The 14,510-nt window shown below is 43.5% G+C and overlaps 1 protein-coding gene across 1 annotated transcript in view; it reads right to left on the reverse strand.

Annotated features, from left to right (window-relative positions):
• Positions 1–14,510, reverse strand: part of sirt4 (sirtuin 4) — a 700,781-nt gene that overhangs the window by 490,574 nt on the left and 195,697 nt on the right. The gene's annotated exons all lie outside the window — the stretch shown is intronic.

A 14,510-nucleotide genomic window follows, 5' to 3' on the forward strand; every position in this document is an offset into this window, starting at 1 on the left:
CCAGGGAGCGGAGGCCCTGGCGGACCGATCCCGGCTGCCAAGACTGGCAATAGGGACATGGAATGTCACCTCTCTGGTGGGGAAGGAGCCTGAGTTAGTGCGTGAGGTTGAGAAGTACCGGCTAGATATAGTCGGGCTCACCTCACGCATGGCTTGGGCTCTGGAACTAGTCTCCTGGAGAGGGGCTGGACTCTGTCTCAGTCTGGAGTTGCCCTGGTGGTGAGGCGGCGGGCTGGGGTGGGTATTCTAATATCCCCCGGCTTGCTGCCGGGCACGCTGGGGTTTTTCCCGGTGGATGAGAGGGTTTGTTCCCTGCGCCTCAGGGTCAGGAACGGGTCCTGACTGTCATCTGCGCTTATGCGCCGAGTGGCAGTTCAGAGTACCCAGCCTTCTTAGAGTCCCTGGGGGTGCTGGAAGGTGCCCCACCTGGAGACTCTGTTGTCCTACTGGGAGACTTCAATGCTCACGTGGGTAACGACAGCGAGACCTGGAGGGGCGTGATTGGGAGGAACGGCCTCCCTGATCTGAACCCGAGTGGTGTTTTGTTATTGGACTTCTGTGCAAATCACAGTTTGGCCATAACGAACACCTTGTTCAAACATAAGAGTGTCCATAAGTGCACGTGGCACCAGGATGCTCTAGGCCGCAGGTCGATGATCGATTTTGTAATCGTATCACCAGACCTGCGACCATATGTTCTGGACACTCGGGTAAAGAGAGGGGCTGAGCTGTCAACTGATCACCACCTGGTGGTGAGTTGGATCAGGTGGCAGGGGAGGACGCTGGACAGACCCGGTGCACCTAAACGGCGTAGTGAGGGTGTGCTGGGAACGTCTAGCAGAGGCCCCAGTCCGCGAGATCTTCAACGCACACCTCCGGCAGAGCTTCAACAACATTCCGAGGGAGACTGGGGACATTGAGTCCGAATGGACCATGTTCAGCGTCTCCATTGCCGAGGCTGCTGCATTGAGCTGCGGCCGCAAGGTGGTTGGTGCCTGCCGTGGTGGTAATCCCCGAACCAAATGGTGGACACCAGAGGTGAAGGGAGCCACCAGGCTGAAGAAGGAGTCCTATCGGGCTTGGTTAGCCTGTGGGACTCCAGAGGCAGCTGACAGGTATCGACAGGCCAAGCGGAATGCGGCTCAGGCAGTGGCTGAAGCAAAAACTCGGGTGTGGGAGGAGTTCGAGAGGCCATGGAAAAGACTTTCGGACTGCCTCGAAGAGATTCTGGCAAACCGTCAGGCGTCTCAGGAGGGGAAAGCGGTGCTCTACCTGCACTGTGTATAGTGCTGGCGGTGCGCTGCTGACGTCGACTGAGAAAATTGTCAGGCGGTGGAAGGAATACTTCGAGGACCTCCTTAATCCCACTGACACGTCTTCCGAGGAGGAAGCAGAGTCTGGGGATGAGGGAATGACCCGCCAATTTCTGGGGTCGAGGTCACTGAGGCAGTTAAACAACTCCTCGGTGGCAGAGCCCTGGTGTTGATGAGGTCCGCCCCGAGTTCCTGAAGGCTCTGGACGTTGTAGGGCTGTCCTGGTTGACACGCCTCTACAATGTTGCGTGGAGATCAGGGGCAGTACCCCTGGACTGGCAGACCGGGGTGGTGGTCCCCATCTTTAAGAAGGGAGACCGGAGGGTGTGTTCCAACTATAGGGGGATCACACTCCTCAGCCTCCCTGGGAAAGTCTATGCCAGGGTGCTGGAAAGGAGAGTTCGTCCGTTAGTCGAACCTCGGATACAGGAGGAACAATGCGGTTTTCGTCCTGGTCGCGGAACACTGGACCAGCTCTTTATCCTCTCGAGGATACTTGAGGGTGCATGGGAGTTTGCCCAACCAGTCTACATGTGTTTTGTGGACTTGGAGAAGGCATTCGACCGTGTCCCTCGGGGTGTCCTGTGGGAGGTGTTATGGGAGTATGGGGTGTCTGGCCCACTGTTACGGGCCATTCGATCCCTATACAACCGTTGCAAGAGTTTGGTTCGCATTGCCGGCAATAAGTCGGACTTGTTTCCGGTGGGTGATGGGCTCCGCCAGGGCTGCCCTTTGTCACCGATTCTGTTCATATTTTTATGGACAGGATTTCTAGGCGCAGCCAAGTGGGCGGAGGGCTTTCACCGGTGGCCTCAGAATCTCATCTCTGCTTTTTGCGGATGATGTGGTTCTGATGGCTTCATCGGTGGGGGCCTCCAGCTCGCACTGGAACGGTTCGCAGCCGAGTGTGAAGCAGCGGGAATGAGGATCAGCACCTCCAAATCTGAGGCCATGGTTCTCAGCCGGAAAAGGGTGGAGTGCCCACTCCGGGTCGGGGATGAGTTCCTGCCCCAAGTGGAGGAGTTCAAGTATCTCGGGGTCTTGTTCGCGAGTGATGGGAGAAGGGAGCCGGAGATCGACAGACGGATTGGTGCTGCGGCTGCAGTGATGCGGACGCTGCACCGGTCCGTCGTGGTGAAGAGGGAGCTGAGTGTAAAAGCGAAGCTCTCAATTTACCGGGTCGATCTACGTCCCGACCCTCACCTATGGCCACGAGCTGTGGGTAGTGACGAAAAGAACGAGATCGCGGGTACAAGCGGCAGAAATGAGCTTCCTCCGAAGGGTGGCTGGCCTCCCTTAGAGATAGGGTGAGAAGTTCGGCCATCCGGGAGGGGCTCAGAGTAGAGCCGCTGCTCCTCCACATCGAAAGGAGCCAGTTGAGGTGGTTCGGGCATCTGACAAGGATGCCCCCTGGGCGCCTCCTGGGTGAGGTGTTCGGGCATGTCCCACCGGGAGGAGGCCAGGGGCAGACCCAGGACGCGCTGGAGAGATTATATCTCTCGGCTGGCCTGGGAACGCCTTGGTGTTCCCCCGGATGAGCTGGAGGAGGTGGCTGGGGAGAGGGAGGTCTGGGCTTCTCTGCTTAGGCTGCTGCCCCCGCGACCCGACTTCGGATAAAGCGGATGAGGATGGATGGATGGATGGATGATTAGTGTGATTAGAGTTATCCTAAGCACAGCGGCAAGTCTACAACATAATGACTAAAATAAATAAATAAATAAGGTGTTGTAATGTCCTTCTCAAAGTACAGACTTCAACCTGACTGAGATGCTGCGAAGAACCCCTGAGGGAGTTGTGCATAAACTAATGACCAGAAACCACAATAAACTAAAGTAACACTGTAAAGAAGGGTGCACTAAAATTTGTCCACAACAATGAGACTGAAATAATACAGAAAACAATTACTTACAGGTATTTCAACTGATCACCACCTGGTGGTGAGGTGGATCAGGTGGCAAGGGAGGATGCAGACCTAGCATGCCTAAACGTATAGTGAGGGTGCACTGGAACGCCTGGCAGAACTCCCATATACAGTAGAGCTTCGACAGCATCCCGAAGGAGATTGGGGACATTGAGTTTGAATGGACCATGTTCAGCACCTCCATTGCTGAAGCTGCCGCACTTAGTTGTGGCCGCAAGGTGGTTGGTACCTGTCATGGTGGTAACCCCTGAACCAGATAGTTAACACCGGAGGTAAGGGGGGCCACCAGGCTGAAGAAAAACTCCTAACTGGTTTGCTTTGACTGTGGGACTTCAGAGGCAGCTGATAGATACCGACAGAGCAAACAGAATCTGGCTGTGGCTTCCACTTGGATGGTGTAGCACAGGACCCAATGAATAACACTTAAAACGTTTGCAATGCTTTTTGTTTATTTGAGGTGCAGCTATTTTTTGCGGTTTCGGCAAGCCAGGACGCAGGGACTCCTCATCCGCTGTCACCCTGTCAACAACCCTGCTCCCTCTCACTGCAAGACATAAGAAAGGTTTCCCTCATTAAGACAGTTCAGCACACCTGCTGCTCCCTGCCCCTGTGAGCTCACTGCGCCACCCCTCCTCTGCGACAGGCCAGATACCACACCTCCACCACAGACGGTCTCAGAATCTCGTCTCTGCTTTTTACAGATGATGTGGTTCTGTTGGCTTCAACAGGTGGTGGCATCCAGCTCACACTAGAGCGGTTTGCAGCAAGTGTGAAGCAGCAGGAATGAGAATCAGCACCTCCATGGTCCTCGGCCCAAAAAGGGTGAAGTGATCACTCCAGGTCAAGGATGAGTTACTGTCCCAAGTGGAGGAGTTTAAGTATTGCAAGTTATTGCTGCTAAAAGCATTTCTACAAGCTGTTCTATCATATGGTATATTCAATTTTTCACTCTCTGCTTCTACAAAATACCTAAAGCTATCATTATGTTGTGTTTATTACACAGTAAGTGCATAAACACTATTTTCTCTCAATAATGTCTTCAAACGAAATTTTACTGTATCAGTTATTGATGTGCTTGAATGACTGTTAGGACTGTCTAAATTGTACATAATGCTACTGGTCAGACAATCATGACAGCCTACAGCCTTTGCAAAACACTATAAAATATCAGATGGAGCAAACCAAATTTAAATTAACCCCCAAGAACCTCATCTGATGTGCCATAACAGGGATTCTATAAAACCTAATGAGGCTTTAACAGCAGCCCACAGGGGCTGGAAGAGAAAAGCAGCTACAAAGTCTGGCTGTAACCTCACCCTCTGGCCTCTGTTTCAGTTCTCTCCTTCACATCAGAAATCCTGCACAGTGACTGCTAGGCTCACTACTCTGCACAGAAAAGATTTTGCCTTCAATCCAAACATCAACTGCTCTTTGTCCCTCACTGTATTACTCTCTGTTTCTCTGTGATGTCAGCTTTTTTTAGCCAATCCGGATGTTTCTGACTGCAGCCTTATACAGTATGACACTTTACGTCACAGAGCCAAGCAGCAGTTAGAAGAGTCACATCAGCCAACCTCATCAAAACCCCTTACTGCTTCAATAAACGTTTTCCTGAGCGTTGTCTGTCTGCAGTTTTATTTCGAAGTAACACCTAGATCCAGGTCATGTGCTACTCCACTGAAAGTATGCCAAATAATAGTGATAGAACTAGAAAAGTAAGTATTTATATTAAATTTGTGTGTGTGTGTGTGTGTGTGTGTGTGTGTGTGTGTGTGTGTGTGTGTGTGTGTGTGTGTGTGTGTGTGTGTGTGTGTGTGTGTGTGTGTGTGTGTGTGTGTGTGTGTGTGTGTGTGTGTGTGTGTGTGTGTGTGTGTGTGTGTGTGTGTGTGTGTGAGAAAGCCATGGCCACAGTTTTATCCCCACTTTGCATCTTTAGTGACCCTTGCATAAGACCCCTGCCCTCAGAATGGTCCAGACTGATGTGACCAATCAAGCAAACAGCCCACTCCTCTGTTACCTAGCAACACCTCAGTGCATATTTCATTTATGACGGCAGGTTTTGCATTTTAACTCTTGTATGACTCAAACTCATTTAGCCTCCGTTTCTTCTCAAGTATTTTTGACTGTTAGACCATAAACCAATCAAATTTTTACCTCTTGGTTGATTGCTGCCATTCAGTGATTATCTCAAACTACATGACAGTTTGTGTAATCATCATGCATTATGTTCTCATCCAATCAAATCTGTGTTTTTCACTGAATTAGCTAGTTTACAGTTCCTGCATCCTGCACAAGACAGAAGATGACAAAAAGTGGAGTGACTACCACAAGCATTTTGTTAACATGTGTGTGCTGAGGGTTCAGGTGGCAGCAGATGCAGATTCTCTGAAAGCCATTAAGTGTACATATCAGTCCAGACTCCTTGATCATATTCTGCCTGCCTCAATTACTTTTGCAGCAACGCATAAAGCCAGTCTGGGGAACACAGCTGAAACCATCAGTATGAGTACTATTCTATTGAATGGCAGTGTAAATTGGTATCACAAAGATGTATGCAATAGAATTTTATCTGTGAATAAGTATGCGATAGACTACAACTGGTGCTTTGCTCTTAGTGCATATTTAAAACCATCTACATGACAGCCTGTGATTTCATTTCTTAAGCATCTCCATTACAAATACACAAAATACAAGCTAGCTGAGTTGAACATTATTCAAACTACTGACTACTGAGTCCAGCAAGCTTGTACCTCCCACAATGCACATTTCTGTTGCTTGAGTGATGTAGAACGTTGCAAACAAAATTAGTTTTTTTTTTATTCCACACAAAACTATCCAGAGGAGGAGGATGACAATGACAATGGTGGGCTTTACAGAAGAGAATCAATGCAGGAGTCAATGGCAGTCAGGTGTGTGTAAACAGTGCCACTGGCAGTCAGACTGTGCAACACTAATAAGGCTAAAATCTACCTTAGAAATGTTGTGCAAAGGACTGCCTCTATTAATCCCAACCCCCTATAGCCGTTATAGGTCAGGGTTTCTAACCATACTCTTTAGAGGTGCAATACTAATGAAAAAAACCCTACAAATACGAGTTCTCTTTGGAGCCGTCTCTGTAATACAATCTGGACAGTGGGGTGTATTTTCAAGGTGATTTTTTTTAATTCATATGATTTGCAAGTGGGGAGTTTTTAAAAAAAAAATCTAATCTGTAGGTTTCTGCTTTTATTAATCAAATCACAATGTATTTTAGATGTAATTTTTCCAGTAGAGTACTCTGTACGTTTTTTGAAAAGTACTTTATAAGTGTTGTTTATTATTATGTTATACTGTTGTTATAATACTGCAATGATAAAGAACTAGAAAGAAAGTGAAAAATGAAGGATTGGTGCAAAGGTCTATACTATGAATGACTGAATGCAACCAAAACACGATACACATTCGTGATCATACTGGCAGAAGGTTTTACTGACTGGAATTTTGTATTTTTGTCTGAAAGGAGAGGGTTCCCCAAACCCTGCCAGTGTACCACCTTACATCCTAAATAATAGACTCCACACAGCCATGACTGTGACACAACACAGGTTACACATATGTCATGGAGTGAGAAGATGGAGTTGATGGATTGGAACTGGGCCAAGCAGGCCATCGGGTAAGGCAAACCACAGCGAGTTAAAATGAAATCTATAGAACAAAAAAGGAAAAGTTGCTTCAGTTTGCAGGCAAGAATTTACAAAGAAAGAAGAAAAAACTCAGGAATAAAGGATACTGGAAATGAAATGACAACCATCAAAGGGAATGGCTGGGCTATAAATATATAAGGAACTTAACAGGGAAACAACACAGGAAAAAATAATATTAAGATAAAAATCCCAGTTTATACATACTTTTAACTTCTGGGATATTAATTTGGTCAGTTAACTAGCAAAGGGGTTTGAACAGGTGCACTAGAGGGGCAACGATGAAACAACCCACAAAACAGGAAGGGTTTTATAAGTTGATGTCAGTGGCATTTTTTCCACCACCTCATCTTCTCTGATTGTTTTTTCACTAGTTTTGGATTTGGTTAAGATAAGATAAGATAAGATAACTCTTTATTGTTATTGCACAGTCATACATAGTACAATAGTACAATGTTAGGGTTAGTGTCAGTACTGGTATACATACACTGGTAGCATGAGGTGATACCTGGACTCTAGAGAGGTTGCACAGGATGATGCATCCTGTGCAATCCCGGCCCATCCCGGCCCTTTGTAGGTTGATCATTTTCATTTCCATCCCACTGAGCTCTGATGTGTAACATTTTTGAAATAGTGTGTATGTACGCATACATGGAAAGTCACTAACAGGAAGTAACTATGATTTAAAAACAAAAGACACAAAAAAAAAACTCTGAGGGAGGTAACAAAGGGGAAGCAGAGGTGACACAGTGAAAATGTAAGCTGTAAAACAAATAAGAAAAAGAAACTACAAGACCCAACACCCAAAGAGCGGGGTGTTTTTTTTTCTCCTTCCTACACATATGTCACATATTTCACTTTCTTTTTCTAGAATTTGTGCCAGCACTCCTTCTACATGCTGCCTTCCTCCTGCTTCTTTCTCACCGTGTCTTTCCCCAAGGCTCAGTTTGGATCAGTTCCCCAGTTCAATCAGGCTTCAGCAATAATCTCTGCACCTGGTTTAAAATTGCAGCTAATCTTTAACTCATAGTGTCTGTGAGGGTAATGTGTCTTTCATGGTCCTGTGTATTTTGTAACATTCTCAGCACCTGTAGCACTGTTTGATTCCCTGAAGACTAGGCCAGGCTTAACTTTAGTCATTTTTACTATTAGATGAACAAAGAAAAGGGACACAGCTATGCGTATTTTGATTGTAGTAGGAAGCTAGGTTCTTTTCATTTGTAACTTAATAACTTTAATATTGGAGCACTGTTTGCTTTTTTGTTATTTTTATTCATTTCTTTGATTTTGCAACACAAGGCCTATTTTTCTCTGCAGTATTGTCCCCTTTGTAAACCGCTCCAATGCCAGTTGCCTTTGATTCTAAAAGTCTCTGGTTCTCTAGTGGAGGAGAGGAGACATGGGTGGAGACATTGTAATCCTGGCAGAATAGTTAGGACAGAGATGTTTCATTATAGGGTAAAGTTAATCAGTCTGAACAACTTTGCATTGATTTGCAGTTACGATTCCCTCTAAAAGAACCTAAACCAAGCCAGCAAAATATTCCCAGAGCCACCAGAGTCCAACTGTGTAGGGGTCCCAGGGTTTGGGATGTCACCTGTCTGCATATTAAAGCACACGTTAACCAGAGAAGACAGAATGAATAAGAGAGCAGATGTTTAATCTGTTAAATATGCAGATGTTTAATAGCACTCATTAGGATAAAGATGTGGCTCTGTACCACACAAGCAATTGTAAATTGGCACTGCAACATGTTACCATGCCAGAGAATCAACCACCCACAGTCTGTCCAAAGACTGTGATTGCTGACTTTATCAGCAATCACTTGTATTTAGAATCTGTGATAATCCCTGCCCCAGTGGCTGTGTATAACTCTGAACTTTAGCTCAAGCACCGTTGCCAGGTCTGTGTCAAAATCATGATGGTGTTTAGATATAAATATATTAATACATTGTTTCAAATATAGGTTTGCAGTTATATGTCATATAATTTTAAGGCAAAGCAACAAAAAAGAAAAGAAAAAATCAACAACAACTTTTTGAAAGTATGCAGCAATCTACAAGTTAAAGGTGCAGTTAATTGTTTTTATTTTGAGGTTTTTTAATAGGAAAAAAATTTGCTCATAAATATACATCCAATTAGTGTCTAATTATGTCTTCCAATACATTGGTGCATTGTCATAAACTTAGAAAGGAATCATTTTTTTAAAGTGGTAGGTCATTTCAAATGCAATTTTTGTTCGTTTAGTTTCTGTCAACCAATATCAGCAAACGCAAAAACTGTTTGTGTGCAGTTTGTCACACAGTGTATCTGCTAGCTAGCTAAAGGTGCACTTGTTGTATTTCCCAGGGAAACGAGAGAATGAGTTCTAACTTCACCCAGAGATGGAGAAAAATGAGAAAGACAGGGCTGGAGAGAAAGAAGTGAGGTTACATTTACAGGTTATACCAGTCCAACAGTCAGAGTTAAGTTATGTTAGGTATAGCAGAGATGAATCTGAATTTAAGTTGATGATGCTTAGAATCACTAACTGAATTCTACCTTCATACCAACTTCATGCTGTCTATTATAAAGACAGTATACAGCAGGGCTGGGGGAACTCCAGGCCTCCAGGGCTGGTGTCCTGCAGGTTTACGATATCACCTGGGTCAGCACACCTGAATCAAATGATTAGTTCATTACCAGGCCTCTGGAGAACTTCAAGACATGTTGAGGAGGTAATTTAGCCATTTAAATCAGCTGTGCTGGATCAAGGGCACATCTAAAACCTGCAGGACACCGGCCTTTGAGGCCTGGAGTTCCCCAGCCGTGGTATACAGTATAGTGTCAGTGTAGGGGACTGAAATTCATTACATGGTTAAGTTTAATTATGTGAATCCACAAAGAGCTGTGAACCTCAGAGCAGCATCAAACAGCTCAGCTGATCATAACCTGTACACAAAGATAATCTACTGAAGCTCACAACAGAAATTATTCAAGTTCAAGTTGACCTACTATAACAAATTTTGAGAATCCTCCACATGCTGAATCTAACTTTAGCCCCTGACTATACTTACTATCCCGTTTAGGTGTGGAGGTAAAATTTACAATGTAGGCAACAGGAAATAGAGTTTGGTAAATTCTTACATTCTCACATCTTATAAGAGTTATTCACTAATTGTTCATCTAGCAAAGTTAGCTCCACTTTGATCAAAGTTTCACTAATACTGGCTAGCAACAGCTAACAGTAACAGTAGCTAAAAGCTAAAAGCAGCAAAAACAGAAAGTTCAGGATGTCCTGAGCAAATTACCTCAGTATTGCTGCCACTGGACAAAAGTGCACCTTTCCACTGGTAGCTCTGATCTTTAATGACTCAGTGACTCCTAGCGGACTCCTTTCATAAGGTTTTACAGCCTCCTCCACAGTAAATAGATGTGGACACATACTGACAGTGGGTAGCCATTACTCTATGATCACGCTATCATCACTTTGAAAGGTGGCCAGAGTTGTTTTTCTTTCCTACAGCACCATAGCTATGATTATGCACTTTAATCTTTCAATATCTAGTAGTAAGATTTTATGCACTCTAACTTTCTAATGTTTTTCTCCTTAAAGTTATCACAGGTGGATCTTTTATGTTTCCTGATATTGGTCACTCCCCAGTTAGCCTCATATAACCTAGTCCATCCTTACTGATCCTCTACTGATGGATAAATATACTGAATGACAACTGAGTGTTCTTTTCTCTTTTTTCTCTGAGTGCTGACTTTGTGAATACTGAATGTGTAATGGACAAATGTATGAGGTAAAATGTCACTCTATACGTTATTAATTAGTTTGACTAACTTACTTTATTAGGGTGACTTTGCCAGTTTTCGGTAATCTTATTTTAAAATATTTTGTCTACAGAGTTGCCTGCAGGGGCAGCTCTGTCCCTGTCATTAAATATACTGGCTTGGTAGAAGTCTTGTTTTTAACTAAAGTTATAAGTTATTCAGGGTTACAACAGATGCATATGATTGGTTGTTATAAAATTTTCCTATTATTTTTTCCCCTCAAATATGTACCTTCATTCTTCATGAACCTTAAGAAAGCCAAAGACACAGGGTCACCTCCACCACCTGGAAGTGGGTGAAGCTGTTCGTTTCCAGTATGTAAAAATCTATAAATATAAGTTAAATATGTATATAAAATATATTAAATATAAGGCATGTGGATTTCCAAATAAGGAATATCACTAAATTTGCAAAAGGAAAAAAAACAAAAATCAAATAGATGACATCCCAGTCCTGTACGGAAATGAGAAATCAAACAGCGTGTTGGCTTTACTTGTGAAAGGTTTTCAATTCAATTCAATTTTATTAATGTAACACCAGAAGGTGTAGCCTTGTATCTACACCTTTAAGGAGAGCATTCCCTTTCACTGGTGCTTTGCTGAGTAATCTTTCTCATGTTTGCACATAATGCTACACTGTGTTTAGCGTGCCTTTTTGCATCAGACATGCAACACAGATGTTTCTTTCTTAATTGACCTTTTACCTCATGCGCACAGAATGACATGTTGTATATTCATCATCTGGACCTTTCTTACCTTTCTCAACATGTATCACCAGTGTTGTAATAAACCATGACACGGGTTGAAACAATTTAACGCCCCATTTATAGAAAACGCATCGCTCCTCTCCATCTCCACACATCAATAGCAAAACACCTATTTGACTGACAGTTGGACCATGAAAGGTCTGTAAGAATAATCAGTTTAGGCCATGCTTCTATAGCCTCCTGGGTTTGAGAGATATACGTACGTGTATAAAATTACCACCTATCTACTTCAATATCATCCATCTTTCTGCCTGCAACTCAGAAGGTAGAGAAGATTGTTTAATAATCAAAAGGTGCATAGTTTGATGCTAGTCCTTGTCCTTGAGCAAAATGTTGGGCAAATCCATCTGTGTTTGACAGCTGGCAAAAGGTGCTTTAAAATTTTTAAAAAGCCTACGTGTGAATGTATGTGTGAATTTGAGTGCTCAATTAAAGCAGAAAAGTCAATTTACCATTTTAGTGGAAAACCATTTAGTTTAAGTGAGAATTTTTACTCTTCACCTGTGCATTTTGGTCACCTGTGCTGCTCTTAAAGATGTTGCCTCACTGGAGCATAAATTGACTTTGCTGCAAAAAATAGGTTTTCTATTTTCCGCATAAGCTCCCACATCGACTTCTATGTTACACCCTGGCGATGAGAAGAGAGAGAGAGAGAGACAGGGAGGGAAGCCAATATTTGTTTTACTTTGTCGCTGTGTTTCCACCCTCCCTTTTGTAGAAATGCACCCTGGATTCCTTTTGTGAATCACCCGGCAACAGACACATCACTTTGTCACCATCTTTTCAGTGCAAGCGGAAACCATTGCACCCAGGCTCTTCTGGAGAGGCCAAGCAGAATCCTACCTGACTGTCTTACCAATGAAGAGCCAAAACCCATTCTATGGGGTTGCTGTGTGTTACACATAACTGGTCCTGACAAAAGTCCCTCCCTCTGCAGCACCCAGAAAGAGCCGAGGCTTTTTAGGATTAAGACACATGGAAAACTGCAGTTTGCATTTGCTTTCCATAAGCTCTCGAGTGCAGAGCCAACAAACAATAGTGTTTGTTTTTTAAGTGTTAGCTTAGCCGGGTATTTGAGTTCCTAAAAGCACTGAAACTTTTTTGGGGGGAAAGTGCACTTACAATTAATGCAAGAAGCACAGAGCTTTTAAAGACCTATTCTGCCAGTGGAATAAAACCATGTGGCTGTATTTATGAAGATAGAAATATGTTTAGCATAATAATATATAAATAGCAATATTTTTACTGTATCCACTTGAGTTTGCCTAAAGATAAAGCTCTGCTGTAGGATGTAATTTAATTTTAACCACACCCGCTGCACCGTATATAAATGCTGGTAGGCTGATCCACAATGATGGTCTGCAGAGGATGAATTTAGAGAATTATGATGAACTCTTGACTTTTCTTCTAACACCATCATGAGGTTTATATTTAAAGTTAGGACTAAAATGTGTTGATGAGGCCTTAGTATACTAATCTGTGCATTACATTAGTTTATAGGAGCAACAGCAACATTAACATTACTGATAACAACCTAAAATCTTTACCGTTCTAACATATATGACTAAAATCCTGAGCACAGTAACGTTAATGCTTGCTGAAAATCAACGTTTTTGCATTTAATGTCAATGAGCTGTCATTTGTGTGGCTGTACGTCTCATATTGTTATATTAATCTGCATTTAGTCATTCCAGATGAAGAAATTTCTATTTTTTAACAAGTTAGAAAATGTATGGCTTCAGGTGCATTTTTATAACAACTATAGAGGGATGTTACTACTACGAGAAGGATGCTGTGGAAAAAAGGGCTTCACCAAGCCAGCCATCAAAGCATCGCAGAAGTACAGAAATTGACCCGTGGCATATTTCTGAATGGCCCTGTAAATGTGCCTGAATTAAAAAATGCATCTGTCATCATTATCGCAGTCATCATCTGCATCGCCATTTTGTCTGTCCCGCATGAGAGATAATCGACTGTACAGTTTCAGAGCATTGCTTTTGTCCCCAGCGTCTCAGCAGCGAAACTGACAGGAGGCCAGCTGTCTGCCCGTGTGTCTGCCTGTACTCTGCTCTTTATTACCACCACCTCCTTCTGTAATTACAAGCTCCAGTGCACACAAGCTCACCATCAGGTGGGGCCAGGGCCACAAGCACAGCACCAGCAGCTCTCATCATTGTGGCATTTTGAATTCCCCCCGCGTGTCAGAGCTGCAGGCCAACAGGAGGCTTTTTGCACATCAGAGGTGCCACAGCCTGCAGGCCAATCAGCCAGCTGGGGTAAGAAATGCTACATTTTGTTTCATATCATTAGAAGGTTAGCTCACCCCTCATTGGTTCACCATCTGGGCATTCTTTCTTTCTCCCTCAGTGCTGTGGCTTCTCAGTACCGTATCAACACTGCACAGCCTTCAGCATGGCACACAGAGATAAAAAAGAACTGAAGATGGAGGCGAAAGATCTGGGCAGATGAACATGGAGGCAAGAGCAAATCAAGAAAAGTAGAGAAGTGTGGGAAAATAACATAAAAAGAAATGAGGCACATCGATATGACTGAAATAACAATATTAATATCAGAAAAAAGTAGAAAATATTATCCAGGACTTTAAGTATATTAAATTGCATATGACACCACGTGATAATAAAGTGAAGCTGCTTTGATGTCAAAATTTGCATAGAACGTCAAAATTGCACGATAGAGTGTCACCTAGCAGTGAAGACAATGCATCAATGTGGAAATATGCAAGGAGAAGTCATCTCAATAATAGTTTCACATCATCACAAAGGGAGCTGTAGAGTCTCTCTCTCTTTTTTTAATCTGACACCAGTTTGGTTCTTACTCATTTTAACAACTCAAACTTTAACTATTAAACCATGAGCAAGTTTAATCTCCCAGTGAGAGCCGAATATTTTATCTCAATGTGGGAGTTAAACTCTGCATTAAGACTGCTCGTTTGAGATGTTCCACAAGGGTATTTCATTTTGGAAGACAGCGGGCTAAGAAGATTATAAGCACAT

This window comes from Oreochromis aureus, linkage group 5 (genome assembly GCF_013358895.1).
Source record: "Oreochromis aureus strain Israel breed Guangdong linkage group 5, ZZ_aureus, whole genome shotgun sequence".
NCBI lineage: Eukaryota > Metazoa > Chordata > Actinopteri > Cichliformes > Cichlidae > Oreochromis > Oreochromis aureus.